The sequence below is a fragment of the Anas platyrhynchos genome, chromosome 10 (assembly GCF_047663525.1).
Source record: "Anas platyrhynchos isolate ZD024472 breed Pekin duck chromosome 10, IASCAAS_PekinDuck_T2T, whole genome shotgun sequence".
Taxonomy (NCBI): Eukaryota; Metazoa; Chordata; class Aves; order Anseriformes; family Anatidae; genus Anas; species Anas platyrhynchos.
In genome coordinates this window covers 25372388-25392075 of record NC_092596.1, presented here as the reverse complement: position 1 = coordinate 25392075, position 19688 = coordinate 25372388, and the positions used below count along the sequence as shown (strand labels likewise).

At 46.8% G+C, this 19688-nt stretch overlaps 1 long non-coding RNA gene across 5 annotated transcripts; it reads right to left on the bottom strand.

The window, feature by feature from the left end:
• Positions 1-939: 939 nt before the first annotated feature.
• On the bottom strand, positions 940-16970 carry LOC113841896 (uncharacterized). 5 transcript variants are annotated; one of them, XR_011811668.1, is made up of 9 exons: positions 16824-16965; positions 16497-16607; positions 15961-16021; positions 14389-14499; positions 14210-14262; positions 13715-13808; positions 11555-11646; positions 1790-1833; positions 947-1629 (listed from the first exon to the last, which is right to left on the bottom strand). It is a non-coding gene; the product is annotated as an uncharacterized lncRNA (long non-coding RNA). The 5 variants fall into 5 exon arrangements; XR_011811667.1 differs by having other exon boundaries at positions 940-1833; positions 16824-16961; XR_011811669.1 differs by lacking the exons at positions 947-1629; positions 1790-1833 and adding an exon at positions 15562-15800 and having other exon boundaries at positions 10977-13808; positions 16824-16970.
• Positions 16971-19688: the final 2718 nt, after the last annotated feature.

Genomic DNA, 19688 nt, shown 5'->3' with positions numbered 1-19688 from the left:
AGAGAACCAGCATTCACTAGCCCTTACCCTAACCCCAACCCTCACCCTAAACTCTAACCCTAGCCCCAGCCCTAGTCCCCAAGAACTGCATTTCCCGGTATGCTCTGGGCGCTCAACATGGCCTCCCGGAAGTCCGGAGTCCCAGAACTACATTTCCCGGCATGCTCTGGGCAATCAACGCGGCCTACCGGAAGCCTTGTGACGGAAAACTACACCTACCAGCATTCCCTGCACAGCCGGCACGGCCAATCAGAGGCCGAGTTGTCGAGAACTCCATTTAACAGCACTCCCTGGAACCCTAGCCCTTACCGCCCTTACACAAAAAAGCCGCAAGCCCTAACCCTAAAAATCCTCGAAACCCCTACAGACCTAACCCAAACTAAACCCCTGAAGACCTATGCCTAAAAGCCCTAACCCAAACACTTAAGACGCTCACAGCGCCCAAGCCCACAAAATTAAGACGCTCAAATCCCAAACCCAACCCAAAATATTAAGATGCTCAAAACCCTAACCCAGGAGAACCTAACCTGAAAAAAAAAAATAATAATAAGATCTTAAAACCCTAACCGTAAATAACTGACCAAAAATAAAACCCTAAGAACCTAACCCTAAAAAAACTATCAACACTACAACCCAAAAAACTCCAAAACCCTGACACGCTAACCCTGAAACCCTTAAAACCCTAACCCTCAAATCCCTAAAATCCTAACCGTTAAAACTCCAACCCTAAAACTAAAAACCTTAAAATCCTAAACATAAACCCTGAGAACGCTTACCCTGAAACCCAACCCTAGGGCCCTATCCCTGAAACCTTAAAACCGCGAATCAATCTTTGGGAAATAACATAGGCTCAGGAGAGGATCTCAGTACAGTAGCATTTGTATTTGAGATTACAATGGCGGGTGTCCCGCAAGCAGGAGGGCACCTACCGATTCCATTATATACTTTTTTTTTTCCCTCCCAAGGACCAGGACCCTCCCGTTTCCCCATTAACTGTGCAATCCAGGTTTATACTCTACCTGGTGCTTCACCGAAAACACACAGCTGCTGGCCTGTTACAAGTCACATTTCTTTTGAGGCTTTTACTCTTTGAGGTGGTAATGTTTCTTACACCGTGATTTCCACTTAATTGTTGTAAGGATTCTGGTTGTCTGCATTTTACAAGGTTGTCTGTTGTAATAAATGACTAAGTCCCAAATAGGATTACAATCAAAGTTTACAATTTATTAAATGAATAGAGGTAAGCAAACAGCACTGGGTGCGCCGGGAGTCTCTGCTCCACCGAGACGCACACAAGTCACAGCAGGCGGCTGGGTTTTATGCTCCTGGGCTAATACATATTCATTACTACTTCTAGAAAAGGCAGGGTTATTATAACTAGTTCCTGGAATCCGAACCCGCCCACTGGCGCATGTGTTATCAGTCTCTGGTGGTCCCTCTGCGGGTCTCTCGTACTGAAGGCTCATAGTCTTCCTCCCAGGCTTTTCCCTTGTCCTTCTCCTTTGTCCATCTTGGCTGGATGTCAGAGACTTGCATAGTGCCCCATGCAATAGTCATAACAGTTAGCAGTTATTCTGAAACCCCTTTGTTCTCTTGTCCCCTATTAACCCGAATTGCTGGACCATTCCTCTGCAAGATGAGAAGAGGCAAAGAGAGCAGGAGGAACAGCAGCCCTGTTTTTGGTCTGGCTTAGTTCAACAGGGGGCAGCACAAGCAACCAGACTGTTTCTCTTCAAAGACTTGCCTTAGCATTGGTGAAGGAAACTGACCGGGCCGACAACCCTCTTACCTTTTTGCACCACTCCACACCATGGGGACTTCATCTCTCCAAGGCTGCACGAGGCAAGGGCGGAAACAAGAAAAAAAGCACATCCTGAGGCACCTCATAACCACAGCCTACCTACTGCAATACTTGTGTCTCTCTTCCCAGCTGCTTCATCTCTGTGGCTCTCCATCTCCAAACCACATTCTTTTTAACTGCCATGCAGAGTGGCAGTCCTCCGGGCGCCATAGAGCAGCACCATATTTTTATTTTTTTTTTTATTAGTATATTTTAATTTCAAAATAGCAGTCCGCTTCCCTCTGGAGATGGACAGTAGGTCCAGCCAGTCACCGAGTTGCCAACACAGAGCTTCACAGTTCCAGAAGGCGCTCTTTCCTTTCACCGATTCCTTATAAATGTTATCTACCACTGGCAAAAGCAATAAACAGACTGCAAACATGCACTGCCATCTTTGACAAACTTTATGTTTTCAATTTTATTATTTCAAAGAGAGCAGTCCACTTGCCTCTCCATCTGTGAAGTAGATCAAACCAGTCACTACGTTGCTGAACAAGAACTTGACGGTTCCAGAAAGCGCTGTTACCTTTGACCGGTTCCTCCTAATGTTTACCTACTGCTGGTTTATACATTTAGAGATTAAAATATAGCTCAAAAACAGAAGAGTATCCCACCATCCCAAAAAACAGTGAGCCAGAAACCTCTATTAAACATCCCTCTCCTAAGTGAATTCCAAGCACTTAAAAATTCTAGAAATCTATAAACTCCAGCCTGCCTAGAGAACCCTGCAACTGACTAAAGGAAAAACAAAGCACTTACCCCAAGGAGCAGCCCAGGCAGAAGGAGCTCTCTGATAGCATGCCTGGGGCTCATATAGCATTCAGCCCCGCCCAGCACCCAAACCCAATCACCTGGAAAAGGGGAGGGGCAAAGCACAAGGAAGTAGAAAGAAAGCAGGAGCAGCAGCAGCAGCTGTTTTTTATTATTTTCTTTGTTTGTTTGTTTGTTTGTTTTGTTTTTTGTTTTTTGTTTTTTTTTAAGATCTGCTTTACTTGAAAAACATGCAGAGAGCAGACAGGTGACCTGTGGTGTTTCTAGAAGCAACAATCCCCATGCTTTTGCTGCAGCTTTTAACATTGAAAGGACGACACGACCAGGCCAGTAACTGGAACTTTTTCAAATGGAATTACGTCAAACAGGTTCATCATCACTTGCAAATAGAGAGAACCAGAATTCACAAGCATGCCAGCCCCGACACCCACCTCCTCCGCAACGCTGACTACTACTGATGCAACATGCTACGGTGCAATACCTCTCTGTTCCCAGCTCCTTTACCTCATCTGCTCACTACATTTACCTGAGAAGTGTGCCCGAACAGACTTATTCTGCAGAGATGAAGAAGGTGGCCCTGCTCACTCTCTTGGCACTACTGCACTTATGCACTCAAGGAACCATACCCCACGGTTTCCCAAAAACAACGTACCTGGCATGTTGCGAAGCACGGACGAAAGCACGACAGACACCAGCAGAGTCAGATCATGCTTCACCATTTTATTGCCCGAATAGCCCAACTTTTATAGTGAATTTTACAGGGGTGGACAGTGTTTCACACAAGATTATTGGTCAAAAGCACTCAGACAAACAGTTATAAGAAAATAACACCACCTGCAAGAAAAGAACCCCCCTTTTTGATTAGAAGTTAGGAAAACAACCCCCTTTGTGCTTAACGGTCACGTAGGCCTAGTCCTTGAGGCCAGCTGCTGATAACAGTATTTTCTGAGTTCCTTAATTGGGTGATGTGGGAGTCTTTGCCGTGGGAGCTTCTCACAGTTACTCTGGCAGCCTGGTTTGCTCAGCTACAGCAGGCCCTGAGATTTCTAAGGCCTACTCTGGTTGCTTAAAGCAAGCTTAGATCGAACAATTATGTCAATTCCCAACAATTCCCCCGTTTTCTTTTAGTACAGGCAGTACTTGGTTTTACAGTAGGTGTCAAATATACAATATAACACAACTATATAACTTAACCCTAATAATACTATAATTACTGTAAGCGTTTGATGGTAACACAATCTAATAGTAAGTAACACAATTTAATAGTAACACACTTAAACCTAAATACTTAATGGTGATCAACACAACTATGCAAATTAACCCTAATGATACTATAATTACTGTAAGCACTTAATGGTAACACAATCTAATAGTAGGTAGCACAACTTAATAGTGACACACTTAAACCTAATCCCCCTTTGACTAATCCCAGTAACCATCTGTGCATTGTTTCAAACAAATCAGTGAACTATTGATTAAAAGGATTGATATCATATTGAATCTTTCTAATAAATCTTTTGATAATTTTTTGCCGGCCTGCACTGTGGTAACAATAACCTGTACTAAGGCTATATTCCAGAATCCTGCACTTTGGCAACGACAACCTGTATTATGGCTATATTCTGGAATCCTGCACTAAGGCAATGATAACCTGTATTATGGCTATATTCTGGAATCCTGCACTAAGGCAATGATAACCTGTATTATGGCTATATTCCGGAATCCTGCACTAAGGCAATGATAACCGGTACTATTGCTATATCCCAAGATCCTGCACCATGGTGACAATAACCTGAACTATTGTTACATTCCGGAATCCTGCGCTATGGCAACGACAACTTGAACCATGGTCACATACACTCTCACTCACACAGCACAATCACACATACACAGCACAATCGTACATACAGAGCACAATCATACATACAGAGCACAATCGCACATACAGAGGCCTCTGACACATCTCACTCTCAATCATACCACAATCTCATTCGTGCAGTTTGGCTGTTGACTCTATCTGCTGTTTACTCTTCAATATTCTACCTCTGACGACAGTCACTTTTTGTTTTCAACGGCTGGTTTTATGCATCGGCTAGGCACCCAGATTGTACCTGTAGGGGAAGAAACACAAACATAACCACGCCCCAGGTAAATCACTTCAGCAGGGCCTAGCCATTGCCCTGTTTTCATGTCTCTGTATAACACCTTAATGCGTGGTGGCTTAAAAGTTTCTGCGCCAGCATGGTGACGTACTATAGGAGGCTCAGTGCTGTCGCCAAACACACATAGATGGTTAAGTACAAAAAGAGCCTTCCCTATTCTTTCTTTTATGTCTTTAATGTCTCTGAACTTTTCTAAGTACCGTTTCACTGTCCCATTTGCTCTTTCCACTATTGCCTGTCCTGTGGAGGAGTGTGGGATACCAGTAACGTGATTGATATTCCATAATTGCATAAATTGCTTCAGTGGCCTACTATTATAAGCTGGACCATTGTCAGTTTTAATAGTACTAGGTACCCCTAACACAGCAAAACAGCTAGTGAGGTGACGCCGCACATCCCGAGCTTTTTCTCCGGGCTGTGCAGTAGCCCATATCATGTGGCTATAGGTATCTATTGTTACATGCAAGTATTTTAACCGTCCTAAGGCTGCAACGTGCGTGACATCCATCTGCCACACTTCATTAGCTTTCAACCCTCTTGGGTTAACACCACACCCGAGTCCAATTCCTAAATTATGATGACTACATATAGGACAAGCCTTTACAATTGCTTGAGCATCAGCATTAGACAAATTATAGGCTCGGGCTAGTCCCTTCGCATTCTGGTGAAATATGGAATGAGCTTCTCGTGCTCGGCAAAATGGTGATAGTGGAGCTTCAGTAATTGTAGCAGCAACTAATCGGTCGGCTCGGGCATTCCCTTCTCCGAGTCCTTGTTCCCACTGATGACTGCGAATATGAATCACTGCATACGGTTCACTCCTCTGTGCGATGGCAAGCCGCAAGCTTATCAATAGTTGGATCAGTCGCCCATTCCGCACTTCTCGCAAACTTGAATCCTCAATGCGATTGGCTATGCCTACTACATAAAGAGAGTCAGATACAACATTCAACGGAACATCTTTCCATTTTACAAACGCCCATACTACTGCGAACAGTTCTAGTGTCTGTAATGAATCCTCTTTCTGAGCTTGCAAAATCTGATGCTGCCAGCCCTGCTCATCCTTCCATGTCACTGCAGCAGTTCTGGAGCGCTTACCAGCATCTGTAAAGACTGTTACTGCGTCTGCAATTGGTTGGGGTGATCGCTTTGGTCTGCTTATCCAGCCCTGGTTTTTCATCCAGGACAAGACAGGAGATTGTAACGATTTTGCTATTAATGTGGCTCCATCCTGCAATAGAGCAGTTTGCAGTTCTTCAGAATTTTGTATATACCATTCCAGATCACTTGATCTTATAGGTAGCCATATGGTGTTAGGAGGGACCCCGTCTATTTGCAAAATTCTGCTTCGTCCCTTTTTAATTAATTCTGCTAATGTGGTGATTTTTTCTTGAATTGTCCGTCGTGGCTGCAACGGAGGAGCTAGCCATTCTAATACCACCGTCTCTCCCTGCTTCTCCCCCGTTTTTATTTTTTGCTGTGTTATTGCACCCATCAAATATTGGGGGCCACACATTATTGTTAGATCAAGAGGCGCACCCTCTATACGCCGATGTGTAGCCCGAGTTGTAATCATCGAGGCTAGTAGTTGTAATACTTGCTTTTGTTGGTCTGTAAGCTGAATTGGTGCTGCGGGGTCTGTCCCTCGTAACAAAGGTCGTAGTTGATTTAACAGTTCGTTGGGAATACCAACCACTGGTCGAATCCATTGCAAATCACCCATCAACTTCTGAGCGTCGTTAAGAGTCTTAAGGTCTGATTGTATTGTCAATTTCTGCGGTTGAATCGTAGCATCAGTGATATGCCACCCAAGATATTTCCATGGGCTTGTCTCCTGTACCTTCTCGGGGGCAACTACTAATCCTCTCTGTTTAAGTTTCTCCGTCAGTTCATCCTTTTGTTGTGAAGAAAATGGTGTTGACTGTGCTAATAGAATATCGTCCATATAATGATAGATTATTGTTCCTGACCATTTCCGTCGCAACGGCTGTAACGCATCGTTGACATAGAGCTGACATAGAGTCGGCGAATTTCTCATTCCCTGCGGCAGGACCGTCCACTCAAACCTCTGGTCCGGCCCTTCTCGGTTTATTGCAGGAAGTGTAAAAGCAAACCTGTGCCTATCATTTTCATGAAGTGCAATCGTGAAAAAGCAGTCCTTTAAGTCCACTGTCAGTAAATACCATCCCTCAGGTATCATCGCAGGATTAGGTAACCCTGGCTGCACTGCTCCCATATCGTACATCTGCTTATTAACTGCACGCAGATCGTGGAGCAGTCGATACTTTCCCGATTTCTTTTTAATCACAAAGATAGGTGTATTCCACGGGCTTGTTGACAACCTTAAGTGCCCCTGTTGAAATTGTTCTTTAACCAGCTTATGTGCTTGTACCAGACTTTCCCTTTTTAACGGCCATTGCTCGACCCACACTGGATTATCGTTCTTCCACCGGAGTGGGATCGGGAAAGTCCAAACAATGGCCATATCTATAAAGGGTGTTCTGAGGTAAGAACCATCCCCACTTGAGCAAGGATGTCTCGCCCTATTAGTGCGTGCACCCCATCAGGCAACGGAATAACAGAGACACAACATTTCACCACTTTGTCCCCTATTGTCCACTGCAGGGGTGGTGACTGACGGGCAAGTGTCAGGCCTCCGACCCCGGCTACCGTGGTATTAGTTTCAAACGTTGGCCAATGCTGCGGCCAGTTTTGTGTGCTAATTATAGATACATCGGCTCCTGTGTCAAGTAAGGCATTGATTCTTATGGTTTCTTCTTTATACTGCACTGTGACCATGTGTCGTGGTCTTTGCTGTAACCCCACAGTTAACAAAGCCACATTTCCCGTAGAGCCAAATGCTCCTTGCCCTCGCGGTTGCTCCTGCGTGGGCAAAATGCCTTCCGCAAGATGTGATAACGGAACCAATTGTGCTATCTTGGTGCCCTTAGGCACAAATAACGGTGGAAACAACGTCTGAACCATTATTTGAATTTCTCCTTGACAGTCTTTATCAATAAGTCCCACTAATACTTGAAGTCCCAGCATGGTCGCTGATGACCTCCCTATAAGTAATGCACCCACAGTTTGTCCATTAATACAAATTGGTCCCTTGACACCTGTAGGAATACGAACAGGTTTTGAATCCATCAACGTGCAATCTACTGCTGTTGCCAGGTCCAGGCAGAGGCTTCCTCTTGTGGCTGGTCGGAGAGGAACGGGTTCCCCCTCGGTGTTGCTGTGTATGCGGCCGCATTTTTTGTCGTCGCGGGGCGACTCTTCCCGCTGTTTTGGCCGTTTCCCGGCACGTTGCGTCTACATGCCACTTCATTGTGATTAGTCGACTGACAATTTGGGCACCATACTGCCCCAGCTCTGCAGTTTTGTCTCACGTGCCCAAAAGCACCACAACGATAACATCGGCAGCGATGTGGTGATGGGTCACTAGAGGGTGGTACTCGACCACCAGAGCGTGAACCGGGGGTTTTCAAAGGAGCAAGAGCTGCAAGGACCTGACTCTGTGTAGACTGAACATGCTGTTTCACAGCCTGTGCCTGTTCTCTCATGCTGTCACCTAATTGCTTTACTGCTTCTATTAACATAGCCTGTGGACCTACTGGTACCTGAGACATTCTTTCCAACCCTTCCTCAATTGTCCATGTCCCGGGTAGGGAAGCTAGTATAGTGCGAGTAGAGGGGTTGCTATTCTGAATTGCGCACTGTTTTAATATCATGCCCTTGAGGTAATCGGGCACCCCTGCCGCCTGTATGGCATTTGCAACGTGATCAATAAAAAGCCCAAATGGTTCCTCTCTACCCTGTTTGATTCCCATGTAGGAAGGTATTCCCCCTGGCTCCTTTATCCGATCCAATGCTCTTCTGGCCAGTTTCATTGATTCCTTGGCTTTATCAGGTCCCAGCAATGCCTGTGCTTCTGTCCTAAAATACGGTCCTATTCCCATCAATTCTTCCAGTGTGACCCCATGTAAAGGGTCTCCCGGTGCTCTTATCACTGCAACTGCTTCTTGACAAGCAGCGTGCCAATGGGCATTAAATAACAGCTGCTGGTGTTGGGTCAGAATTAGCTTCATTATACTGCGTATGTCTCCTGGAAGCAAGATATTTGTTCCCCAAATGTAGTCCAGCATCTGTCTCGTAGGTTCACCTTTCAGACCTGAGTCATTTACTGTGGACCGCAGCTGAGTTAACAATTTCCAGTCCAAATTCACTAGATTAACTGTAACATTACCCTGGGCATCCGGTGGTGAATATATTACCGGGAAGGCCTCAGGAGTCAATTGTGTAGCTATCTCGTGTTCCCCCTCGCATAGGGCCTCATTTACTATTTGGTTCCACATCCTCTGCCTCTGTTGAACACCGTCTGTAAACGGGTTCGTATTTTTACTGTCTAGTTTTTGCTCTCTTATTTCCTCGGCTATCTCCCCAATTTCGTGAGTAGGAGTCAGTGGTGGAGCTGTCGGTGGCGGGGGCACGGATAACGGTTCAGAGGATGGCAGCGTTATCGTTCTCACTGAAGGGGGCAATGGGCAATCCTCAGCTCCCTTCATCTCTCCCAGTTGAAGGTTAACACTACCAGCTTTTTCCGGTAAACCCAGTCGCTCTGTAGCAGCAGCAGCGATTTTTTGCTCAGCCTGATGTGCAGCTAAGGCATAAGTGACTGCTTTCCAAGGCTTCAATAATTTTTTAGCAGTCTTATTGTCATTAATAACTTCATAAAACAATTTGTCCCCGAATTTGCGCCACTCTGCTTGTTCAAAAATTGTATCCGGATTGATAAAACAACCCTGTGCCAAACCATATGTTAACAATCCTGGTAACTCCTTTTTGCAGTTTATTCCCTGCGTGCCTCGCTTTTCTAAGAAACATTTGAGCAAATCATAGGCCGCTTGTCTCTCCATACTGTTACAACCTTTGCAAGACAAGTGACTGGCAGGGACCGTCTATAGGTGCTCCCGGGCGTTCCCGGGTGCGGGGATTACGCGTTTACGTCCCGTTCACCTGTGAGAGTGCAGGTGCGGGGATTATCGTCCCTTTTACCTCTACCGCAATTACTTCAGTGTGTCGCGATTACTTCAATGTCCTGCGCGGCACTGTACCCCGCGTCTCTCACCGTGAGTCCCCGTGTCCCCGCGTGTCCCGCGTCTGTTACCGTGAGTCCCCGCGGCCCACCATGTTTCGCGTCTCTCACCGGGAGTACCGCGTTTTCCGCGTCTCTGACCGGGAGTAGCGCGTCTCACCGTAAGTCCTGTGTACAGCGTGTGCGGCTCGGTGTCTGGCTACAGCGCCGGTCCGATGTCCGCTCCGATGTCCGGTCCGATGTTCCGGCGGCGCTCCGATGTCCCGCGCCGCTCCGATGTCTCAGTCTCGGGCTCAGGCTCAGCGCTGTGAGGTCGCGGCGCCGCTGGCCCCGGTGCCGCACCGATGTCCCGGCGCTCGGCAGTGCTGATCCCCGATGTCCCGGCGCCGCTGGTTCCCGCGCCGCACCGATGTCCCGGCACCCGGCGCCGCTGGTTCCCGATGTACCTGGTCTCCCGCTTTACCTGCGATCGGATGTGCCGGTGCCGCCGGTGTCCCGCTGCGCTGGTGTCCCGCTGCGCTGCGATGTTCGCCCCGGCGCCGCTGCGATGTCCGCTCCGGTGCTGCGATGTCCTGCTCCGGTGCGATGTCCGTCACGCTGCGATGTCCTGTTCGGGTCCTGTTAAGGTCTCAGCCTGTTCGGGCGCCATTTGTTGCGAAGCACGGACGAAAGCACGACAGACACCAGCAGAGTCAGATCATGCTTCACCATTTTATTGCCCGAATAGCCCAACTTTTATAGTGAATTTTACAGGGGTGGACAGTGTTTCACACAAGATTATTGGTCAAAAGCACTCAGACAAACAGTTATAAGAAAATAACACCACCTGCAAGAAAAGAACCCCCCTTTTTGATTAGAAGTTAGGAAAACAACCCCCTTTGTGCTTAACGGTCACGTAGGCCTAGTCCTTGAGGCCAGCTGCTGATAACAGTATTTTCTGAGTTCCTTAATTGGGTGATGTGGGAGTCTTTGCCGTGGGAGCTTCTCACAGTTACTCTGGCAGCCTGGTTTGCTCAGCTACAGCAGGCCCTGAGATTTCTAAGGCCTACTCTGGTTGCTTAAAGCAAGCTTAGATCGAACAATTATGTCAATTCCCAACACTGGCAACCCCTCATAAACGTACTTCTAATACGTAAATTCAAGGACATAAAGCCTAGAAGGCTTTATGGTCTAAAGACTCGACAGACAGAAAACACACAGGCAAAAGCTCCAGAAATATAACAAACTGTCCCTAAACTTGAAACAGACTACCCCTTACGTGCCCACTGCTGCCATTTTCAGACACATGCTCACACAGGGAGCTTCCATGATACATTTCAACTAAACCCTGCTCCATCACTTTAACAGCAAGGTTGTAACTTTGATAATATTTGACATACAGGCAAAGACTCACAGAAAGCCCCGTAATTCGGCAAAAATCAGAAGGGACCCAGAACCACAAAGCAAACACACAAAGTAACATCACCATACCATCCGTAAAACTGCCATAACAACTACTCACCTGAGGAAGAGCTGCGTGCAATACAGGCACCTACTACTAGATTGCTTTACAGTGACAGATCCTACCAGTTACCAACTCAAAAAGATATGCGTACCGGTTTCTACTGGAAAACGCATCAGTCCATAGACTCTGACCCACCTAAAGAACCCTGCAACTGACTGAAGGAAAAACAAAGCGCTTACCCCAAAAAGCAGCCCAGGCAGAATGAGCTCTGTCATGGAATACCTGCAACTCAGTTACCACTAGGTCCCACCTGGAACCTGAAGCCAATCACCTGGGAAAGTGCAAGGGGGAAAGCACAAAAAAAAAAAAAAAAAAATCAGAAAGGAGCAGTAGCTGTGGTTTCTTTATTCATTTATATGGCTTAGCTCAACAGCATGCAGAGTGCAGACAGGAGAGCTAGGGTGTTTCTAGAAACAAAAATCCCCATGCTTTTGCTGCAGCTTTGAATATTAAAAGGACAAACTGACCAAGAAAGTAACTGATTTTTTTTCCATCTGGAATTAGCTCGATCTTTTATTTACATAAAAAGAAAAATCTAGGAGCAGGACTGTGGGTAGTTAGGGTCTGGCGGCCGGAAGATGTCGCAATGTACGGAAAGGTGGAGCCCCTCCCTTGACGGACAGTAGCGTGTGGTCTGTGATGTAAGCAAGCGGAAGTGACGCTATGGGCCTCGGGTATATAAGCCCATGTGACTCGACAATAAATGCCATTTGCCATCCACCACATTGGTGTCTGCGAGCCGATGGACCGAGCGGCCTGGGGTTGGTCGCCGTGCCGTTCCTGAACCAGGTCGCCACTGCCCCCTGAAGGCAACACAGAACTGATTGCACACCAAAAAAAAAAAAAAAAAATCCATTCCACTTGCAGGAAAAATCACTTACTTCAGTAAGCTACCTGTGGTGTAAATGCCTGAAGTAACTAGGAAAATAAAACTAACATTCATACTTTTAAGGAAAAGGTACAGCATTGAAGAGGCTTTCAGGGTAGGGCATAACTGCATTATCTGAGCATTCCCTAGGCTCCCAACCTTAGATGCTATCGCGCTGGGGAAACTTGGTGTGCTAGCTCTAAGGAACACCACGGAGCGTAGAGTGGAGTGGAGACACCACGGCTAGGCTCTGTAATCAGGTGGGGCCTCGATTGTTCTTGTGCACAAAGCTGCACTTTTTGCCACCCTAAGCCAAAGACCTGTCATGTTTTGACAAATGCTGTACCCTAGTGTACTTTTTGCTCATTATAATATCATTATAATACCAAAACACACCTCCATCCCAAAAGCTACCCGCCTCCAAGGTGCGACCACCCCTCACTGAGCATGCGCTCTGAATTTCTCGGAGCCTATTACTTTAAACGGAGACGGGAAAACTTTACACCAATCATAACTAAGATATGCTTGACTAGAGCCACTCAAGCTCCACCTAAAAGATAGAAAATAATATAAATTGGCCCAAGAGAGAGGGGATGTTAGGGAAGATACCATCGTCAGGGGAGATACCATCCCGAGGACATACAACATCCTTAGGACCTCCTGACTCCTGGGATCAGTCGACGGGCTGAGCCTCTCTTGCCCCCCCATTGGGACGCCTTTGGGTGAGATCTGAATATTTGCTTATAAATCTCTATAGAGTCTTTGATCCTTTTAACGCGTTTATTTCTAGGCTGCGCACCTGTAACACCTGTATAACACCTGTAACACCTATAACACCTGTGTATTTCATGCATACTAGCTTGCTTTTGCAGATAGTCACTATCACCGGCAATCCAAAAGAACCTGATTACCTGTTGCTGTAATAAACCATACTTGATTGCATTGTGATAGCTCTCATTAATGCAACTAGGGTGAGGGTGGTTATCCGTGATAGTTCAGTGTTCTGAATCTAACCAGACCCCCAGACGGTTAATGCATTGTTGGTGAATGTCTGAACGGACCCCCAGGTGGTTAATACGTTTTTGGTGAATGTCTGAGCGGACCCCCAGGCGGTTATTACGTTTTTGGTGAATGTCCGAACGGACCCCCAGTTTTGGTGAATGTCCGACTGGTTCAGTACTCTGAATCCAACCGGGCCCGTAACGGTTAATCAGCTACACCCCTTTAACGCGACACTACCTGAGAACCAAAAGGCTATGCTGATGGGTCAAAACACACTACAGGACACTGGGGCCAGGCCCTCCGCTGCACCCACTTAAAACCCATCCCTACACTCACCAAGGTGCAACCCCAACGCAAAAAAACAAACAGACGCAGCATTTCAGCACCTGCTTTGTTCCGATTCTAAAGACTAACACCACAGCCCACATTGCCTGGGACACCTGATAAACAGAAGAGAAAGCAGCCATACCCTTTTCAAGCCATCCCTGCACGTGTCGCTCCTTGATCATCTGCAACCTCTTCTCCAATCCTCAACCGCTTCTGTGGAGAGCCTGCCATGGCACCTGCAAAGCAAGACGGATACCCTTCGCACTCACCTCGTGCTACTTGGCAGTTCTGCTCCGATCCAGCTCACAACCAGCCCGCCCTTCTCGTGCTGCTCTTCAGAGTGCAGCTTGGCCCCACTCAGCCTGTGTGAGACAAATGTGAAACAAAAAGAAAAGCATAGGCTGAAGCAGCATCCAAAGCCACAGCACAGCTGGGACAGTTACTCTCATCTGCTGCCTTACCTCCGTGCCCTGCCCTCCCCTCCCCTCCCCTCGAGGCAGATGCTTCCATCTGCTCTCTTAGGCCAGCTACAACACCCCTGAAATATAAACAGGATTTTTACTGTACTTTGTGTAGTTCAGTAACTGCAGTGACAACTGCACCCCTAAATTACCTTCTATATCTGTTCATCACTCACCTTGCCAAAAGCAGCTCTGGTCGTCAAGTCCCGTGTCGTACACTGTGTTTCAGCTTTAACAAATGAAAACAGGCACAAGAGAATCAATCATTCAGCTGCCAGCATTAGCACCCATCCCTCAACAACACAAAAGGGACCCCATTTACAATACTATCGTTTCAAAACAGCAGCCTCCTTGCCTCAGCACCTCAGAAGTAGATCAAGCCAGTCACCCAGTTGCCTCCCGAGTGCTGAACAGTTCCAGAAGGAGCTCTTTCCTGTGACAGCTTCCTCCAAAGGTTTACGCTCTACTGGGGACAGGAAAGAAATAAAAATAAAAAATTCAAAACCCCATATCTGTAAGCTTTCAAGATTCGACAGACCTCCTCAAGCACACCGTTCAAGTGCTATGCGAGCAGTTGCTCGCAAGCAGCTCAACTCTCCCCCCTCCAGTCTGCCAAACACCACAGAGATGACTGTGCCAGCTGCCCTTCAGTACGTGCCCAGAGGCAGACTGGATATCTTTACCAAAACAGTCCAGACAATGTATTAGTACACCCATGCACTGCCACGTTACCTGTCATCACTAACTGCCAGGCAGGACAGCTCCAGACCAAACACGTACACACACACAGGCACGCCACAAACACTACAAACAAAACACACAACACATGGCGCAAGAAAAAGTGACCCCCAAAAAGAAAGCCCTACAGCAACAGCAAGTCAGAACAGGTGCTCTGCACCAGACCCCAGGAGAGACTCAAATGTCACAACATGCAACTGGAAGCAACTGCCAGAACTGGGATGACGGAGGCCTAAAAAGCCTGCCTTCAAGACAAGAGACCAGAAGGATGGGGACTGAAAACCCCCTAAGACAACTCTCAGGAAATCAATTCCCAAGCAAAGGCTCCTGATGCGGCCCAGATGACTTCTGCAAGAGTGAGGATGGAAACAGACGCGATCTCCAACCGAATATGATGCACAAGACCTGAAACAGATCTGCACCCATGCTTTTGCCGCACTTTTTTTTAACATTAAAAGGACAATACTTGCTGGGTCGTAACTAGAACATTCCTAACTGGAACTGGCTCAAACTTTTATTTACAATGAATGAAAGATCTAGGAGCAAAACAGACTATACACCAAAACAATCAATTCCATTCCACCCCCAGGAAAAAAATCACATACTCTCATCCCCTCCTGTACCTCAGCCGCTTGCCTGCCCCACGTGGCACATGCTTCCATCTCTTCTCTTTACCCACTTATAGCACCTCTAAAAGGCAAACTGGAATTTTACGCTATTGGATGTAGGAAAATAACTTCAGTGACAACCACACCCCCAAAATTAACAGCTACCTCTGCTCATCACGCACCAGAGTCACTGCAGAGGCAGCTGGTTGACACATCCTGCACTGCACACTGCATTTCAGCCTAATGAAAGGCAAAATACAGGCAGAAGATAAACATTCAGCTGCCAGCAGTAGCACCCATCCCTCAACAACATAAGCGACCCCAGCTTTACTTTTACCCTTTCAAAACAGCACTCCACTTGCCTCTGGACCTGCAAATTAGGTCCAAGCTTGAAAGGAGCGGCCAGCATCATCCACACCACCTGGGAACACAAAAGGACAAAAGAACCACTGTGCTTGCAAGCGCCCACCTGCCACGCTGCTCCTCTATCCCAGACAGACTCACCTCGGACCCTCTGAGGGAAACACCTGAGTGTCTTCCCTTCGCTTCAGATAAGGGATGACCAGGCTGACAACACTCACCTTCCCTCACTGCTCCGCGACACGAGGATTTCCCTTTCCTGTCCACGACCGCACAAAGCACCTGCAAAAAAACAACAAAACAAAACAAAACAAAAGACAGAAAAGCACACTCTGAGGCACCTCACAGCCACAGCGTACCTGCTCCAAGACCTCTCTCTTCCCAGCTCTGGTACTTCAGCTGCTCACCAGCTCTAACTGAGATTCTTCGCCCACTGCACCACAGCAAACTCTGCCCAGGCCACACAACACACACTACACAAGCTACATTGCTTAAGACACACGAAAGCTGGAACGTTCCAGCCCAACAATTAGTCACGTTGCACAGGAAGGATGCCGCATACTCCTAGAAACCAAACCTTCCAGTCCTGAGCAGCTCCCCACCTCCTCATTCTAACCACGCTCAGCAAACACACTGTTTGACCCTCAAAAAAAAAAAAAAAAAGAACATGCACACACACAAAGAAAAACAACCGAGCTCCACAAATGCCAAAAAGACATGCACACACACAAGCCTCGGCAGGGGTAATCAAACTTACCCTTTGCAGATGAAAGAGGTGACTCTGATACAACCCTGCTCAGTCTCTTGGTAATGCTGCATCTACGCTGCCAAGCCATACGTAGCATTCAATCAAGCTGGTTTTAGTCCTCTGGAGAGTTACACAAGTGGGTTTATACATCTAGAGATTAAAATATAGCTCAAAAACAGAAGAGTATCCCACCATCCCAAAAAAACAGTGAGCCAGCAGCCCCTACTAAACATCCCGCTACTGAGTGAATTCCAAGCACTTGAAATCCAGAAATCCATAGGCTCCAGTCTGCCTAGAGAACCCTGCAACTGACTGAAGGAAAACCAAAGCACTTACCCCAAAGAGCAGCCCAAGCAGAAGGAGCTCTCTGCTAGCATGCCTGGGGCTCATATAGCATTCAGCCCCGCCCAGCACCCAAACCCAATCACCTGGGAAAGGGGAGGGGCAAAGCACAAGGAAGTAGGAAGAGAGCAAAAGAAGCAGCTGTGTTTTTTTTTTTTTCCTTTTTTTTAAAGATCTGGTTTATCTCAAAAACATTCCGAGAGCAGACAAGAGACCTGTGGTGTTTCTAGAAGCAAAACTCCCCTTTTGCTTTTGCTGCAGCTTTTAATGTTGAACGGATAACGTCACCAAGCAAGTAACTGAAACTTCTTCAACTGGAATTAGTTTAAACACGCTCACCGTCATCTGCAAACACAGAGAACCAGCATTCACTAGCCCTAGCCCTAACCCTAACCCCAACCCTCACCCTAAACTCTAACCCTAGCCCCAGCCCCAGCCCTAGTCCCCGAGAACTGCATTTCCCGGTATGCTCTGGGCGCTCAACATGGCCTCCCGGAAGTCCGGAGTCCCAGAACTACATTTCCCGGCATGCTCTGGGCAATCAACGCGGCCTACCGGAAGCCTTGTGACGGAAAACTACACCTACCAGCATTCCCTGCACAGCCGGCACGGCCAATCAGAGGCCGAGTTGTCGAGAACTCCATTTAACAGCACTCCCTGGAACCCTAGCCCTTACCGCCCTTACACAAAGAAGCCGCAAGCCCTAACCCTAAAAATCCTCGAAACCCCTACAGACCTAACCCAAACTAAACCCCTGAAGACCTATGCCTAAAAGCCCTAACCCAAACACTTAAGGAGCTCACAGCGCCCAAGCCCACAAAATTAAGACGCTCAAATCCCAAACCCAACCCAAAATATTAAGATGCTCAAAACCCTAACCCAGGAGAACCTAACCTGAAAAAAAAAAATAATAATAATAAGATCTTAAAACCCTAACCGTAAATAACTGACCAAAAATAAAACCCTAAGAACCTAACCCTAAAAAAACTATCAACACTACAACCCAAAAAACTCCAAAACCCTGACACGCTAACCCTGAAACCCTTAAAACCCTAACCCTCAAATCCCTAAAATCCTAACCGTTAAAACTCCAACCCTAAAACTAAAAACCTTAAAATCCTAAACATAAACCCTGAGAACGCTTACCCTGAAACCCAACCCTAGGGCCCTATCCCTGAAACCTTAAAACCGCGAATCAATCTTTGGGAAATAACATAGGCTCAGGAGAGGATCTCTGTACAGTAGCATTTGTATTTGAGATTACAATGGCGGGTGTCCCGCAAGCAGGAGGGCACCTACCGATTCCATACACAGTTTATATACTTTTTTTTTTCCCTCCCAAGGACCAGGACCCTCCCGTTTCCCCATTAACTGTGCAATCCAGGTTTATACTCTACCTGGTGCTTCACCGAAAACACACAGCTGCTGGCCTGTTACAAGTCACATTTCTTTTGAGGCTTTTACTCTTTGAGGTGGTAATGTTTCTTACACCGTGATTTCCACTTAATTGTTGTAAGGATTCTGGTTGTCTGCATTTTACAAGGTTGTCTGTTGTAATAAATGACTAAGTCCCAAATAGGATTACAATCAAAGTTTACAATTTATTAAATGAATAGAGGTAAGCAAACAGCACTGGGTGCGCCGGGAGTCTCTGCTCCACCGAGACGCACACAAGTCACAGCAGGCGGCTGGGTTTTATGCTCCTGGGCTAATACATATTCATTACTACGTCTAGAAAAGGCAGGGTTATTATAACTAGTTCCTGGAATCCGAACCCGCCCACTGGCGCATGTGTTATCAGTCTCTGGTGGTCCCTCTGCGGGTCTCTCGTACTGAAGGCTCATAGTCTTCCTCCCAGGCTTTTCCCTTGTCCTTCTCCTTTGTCCATCTTGGCTGGATGTCAGAGACTTGCATAGTGCCCCATGCAATAGTCATAACAGTTAGCAGTTATTCTGAAACCCCTTTGTTCTCTTGTCCCCTATTAACCCGAATTGCTGGACCATTCCTCTGCAAGATGAGAAGAGGCAAAGAGAGCAGGAGGAACAGCAGCCCTGTTTTTGGTCTGGCTTAGTTCAACAGGGGGCAGCACAAGCAACCAGGCTGTTTCTCTTCAAAGACTTGCCTTAGCATTGGTGAAGGAAACTGACCGGGCCGACAACCCTCTTACCTTTTTGCACCACTCCACACCATGGGGACTTCATCTCTCCAAGGCTGCACGAGGGAAGGGCGGAAACAAGAAAAAAAGCACATCCTGAGGCACCTCATAACCACAGCCTACCTACTGCAATACTTGTGTCTCTCTTCCCAGCTGCTTCATCTCTGTGGCTCTCCATCTCCAAACCACATTCTTTTTAACTGCCATGCAGAGTGGCAGTCCTCCGGGCGCCATAGAGCAGCACCATATTTTTATTTTTTTTTTTATTAGTATTTTTTAATTTCAAAATAGCAGTCCGCTTCCCTCTGGAGATGGACAGTAGGTCCAGCCAGTCACCGAGTTGCCAACACAGAGCTTCACAGTTCCAGAAGGCGCTCTTTCCTTTCACCGATTCCTTATAAATGTTATCTACCACTGGCAAAAGCAATAAACAGACTGCAAACATGCACTGCCATCTTTGACAAACTTTATGTTTTCAATTTTATTATTTCAAAGAGAGCAGTCCACTTGCCTCTCCATCTGTGAAGTAGATCAAACCAGTCACTACGTTGCCGAACAAGAACTTGACGGTTCCAGAAAGCGCTGTTACCTTTGACCGGTTCCTCCTAATGTTTACCTACTGCTGGTTTATACATTTAGAGATTAAAATATAGCTCAAAAACAGAAGAGTATCCCACCATCCCAAAAAACAGTGAGCCAGAAAC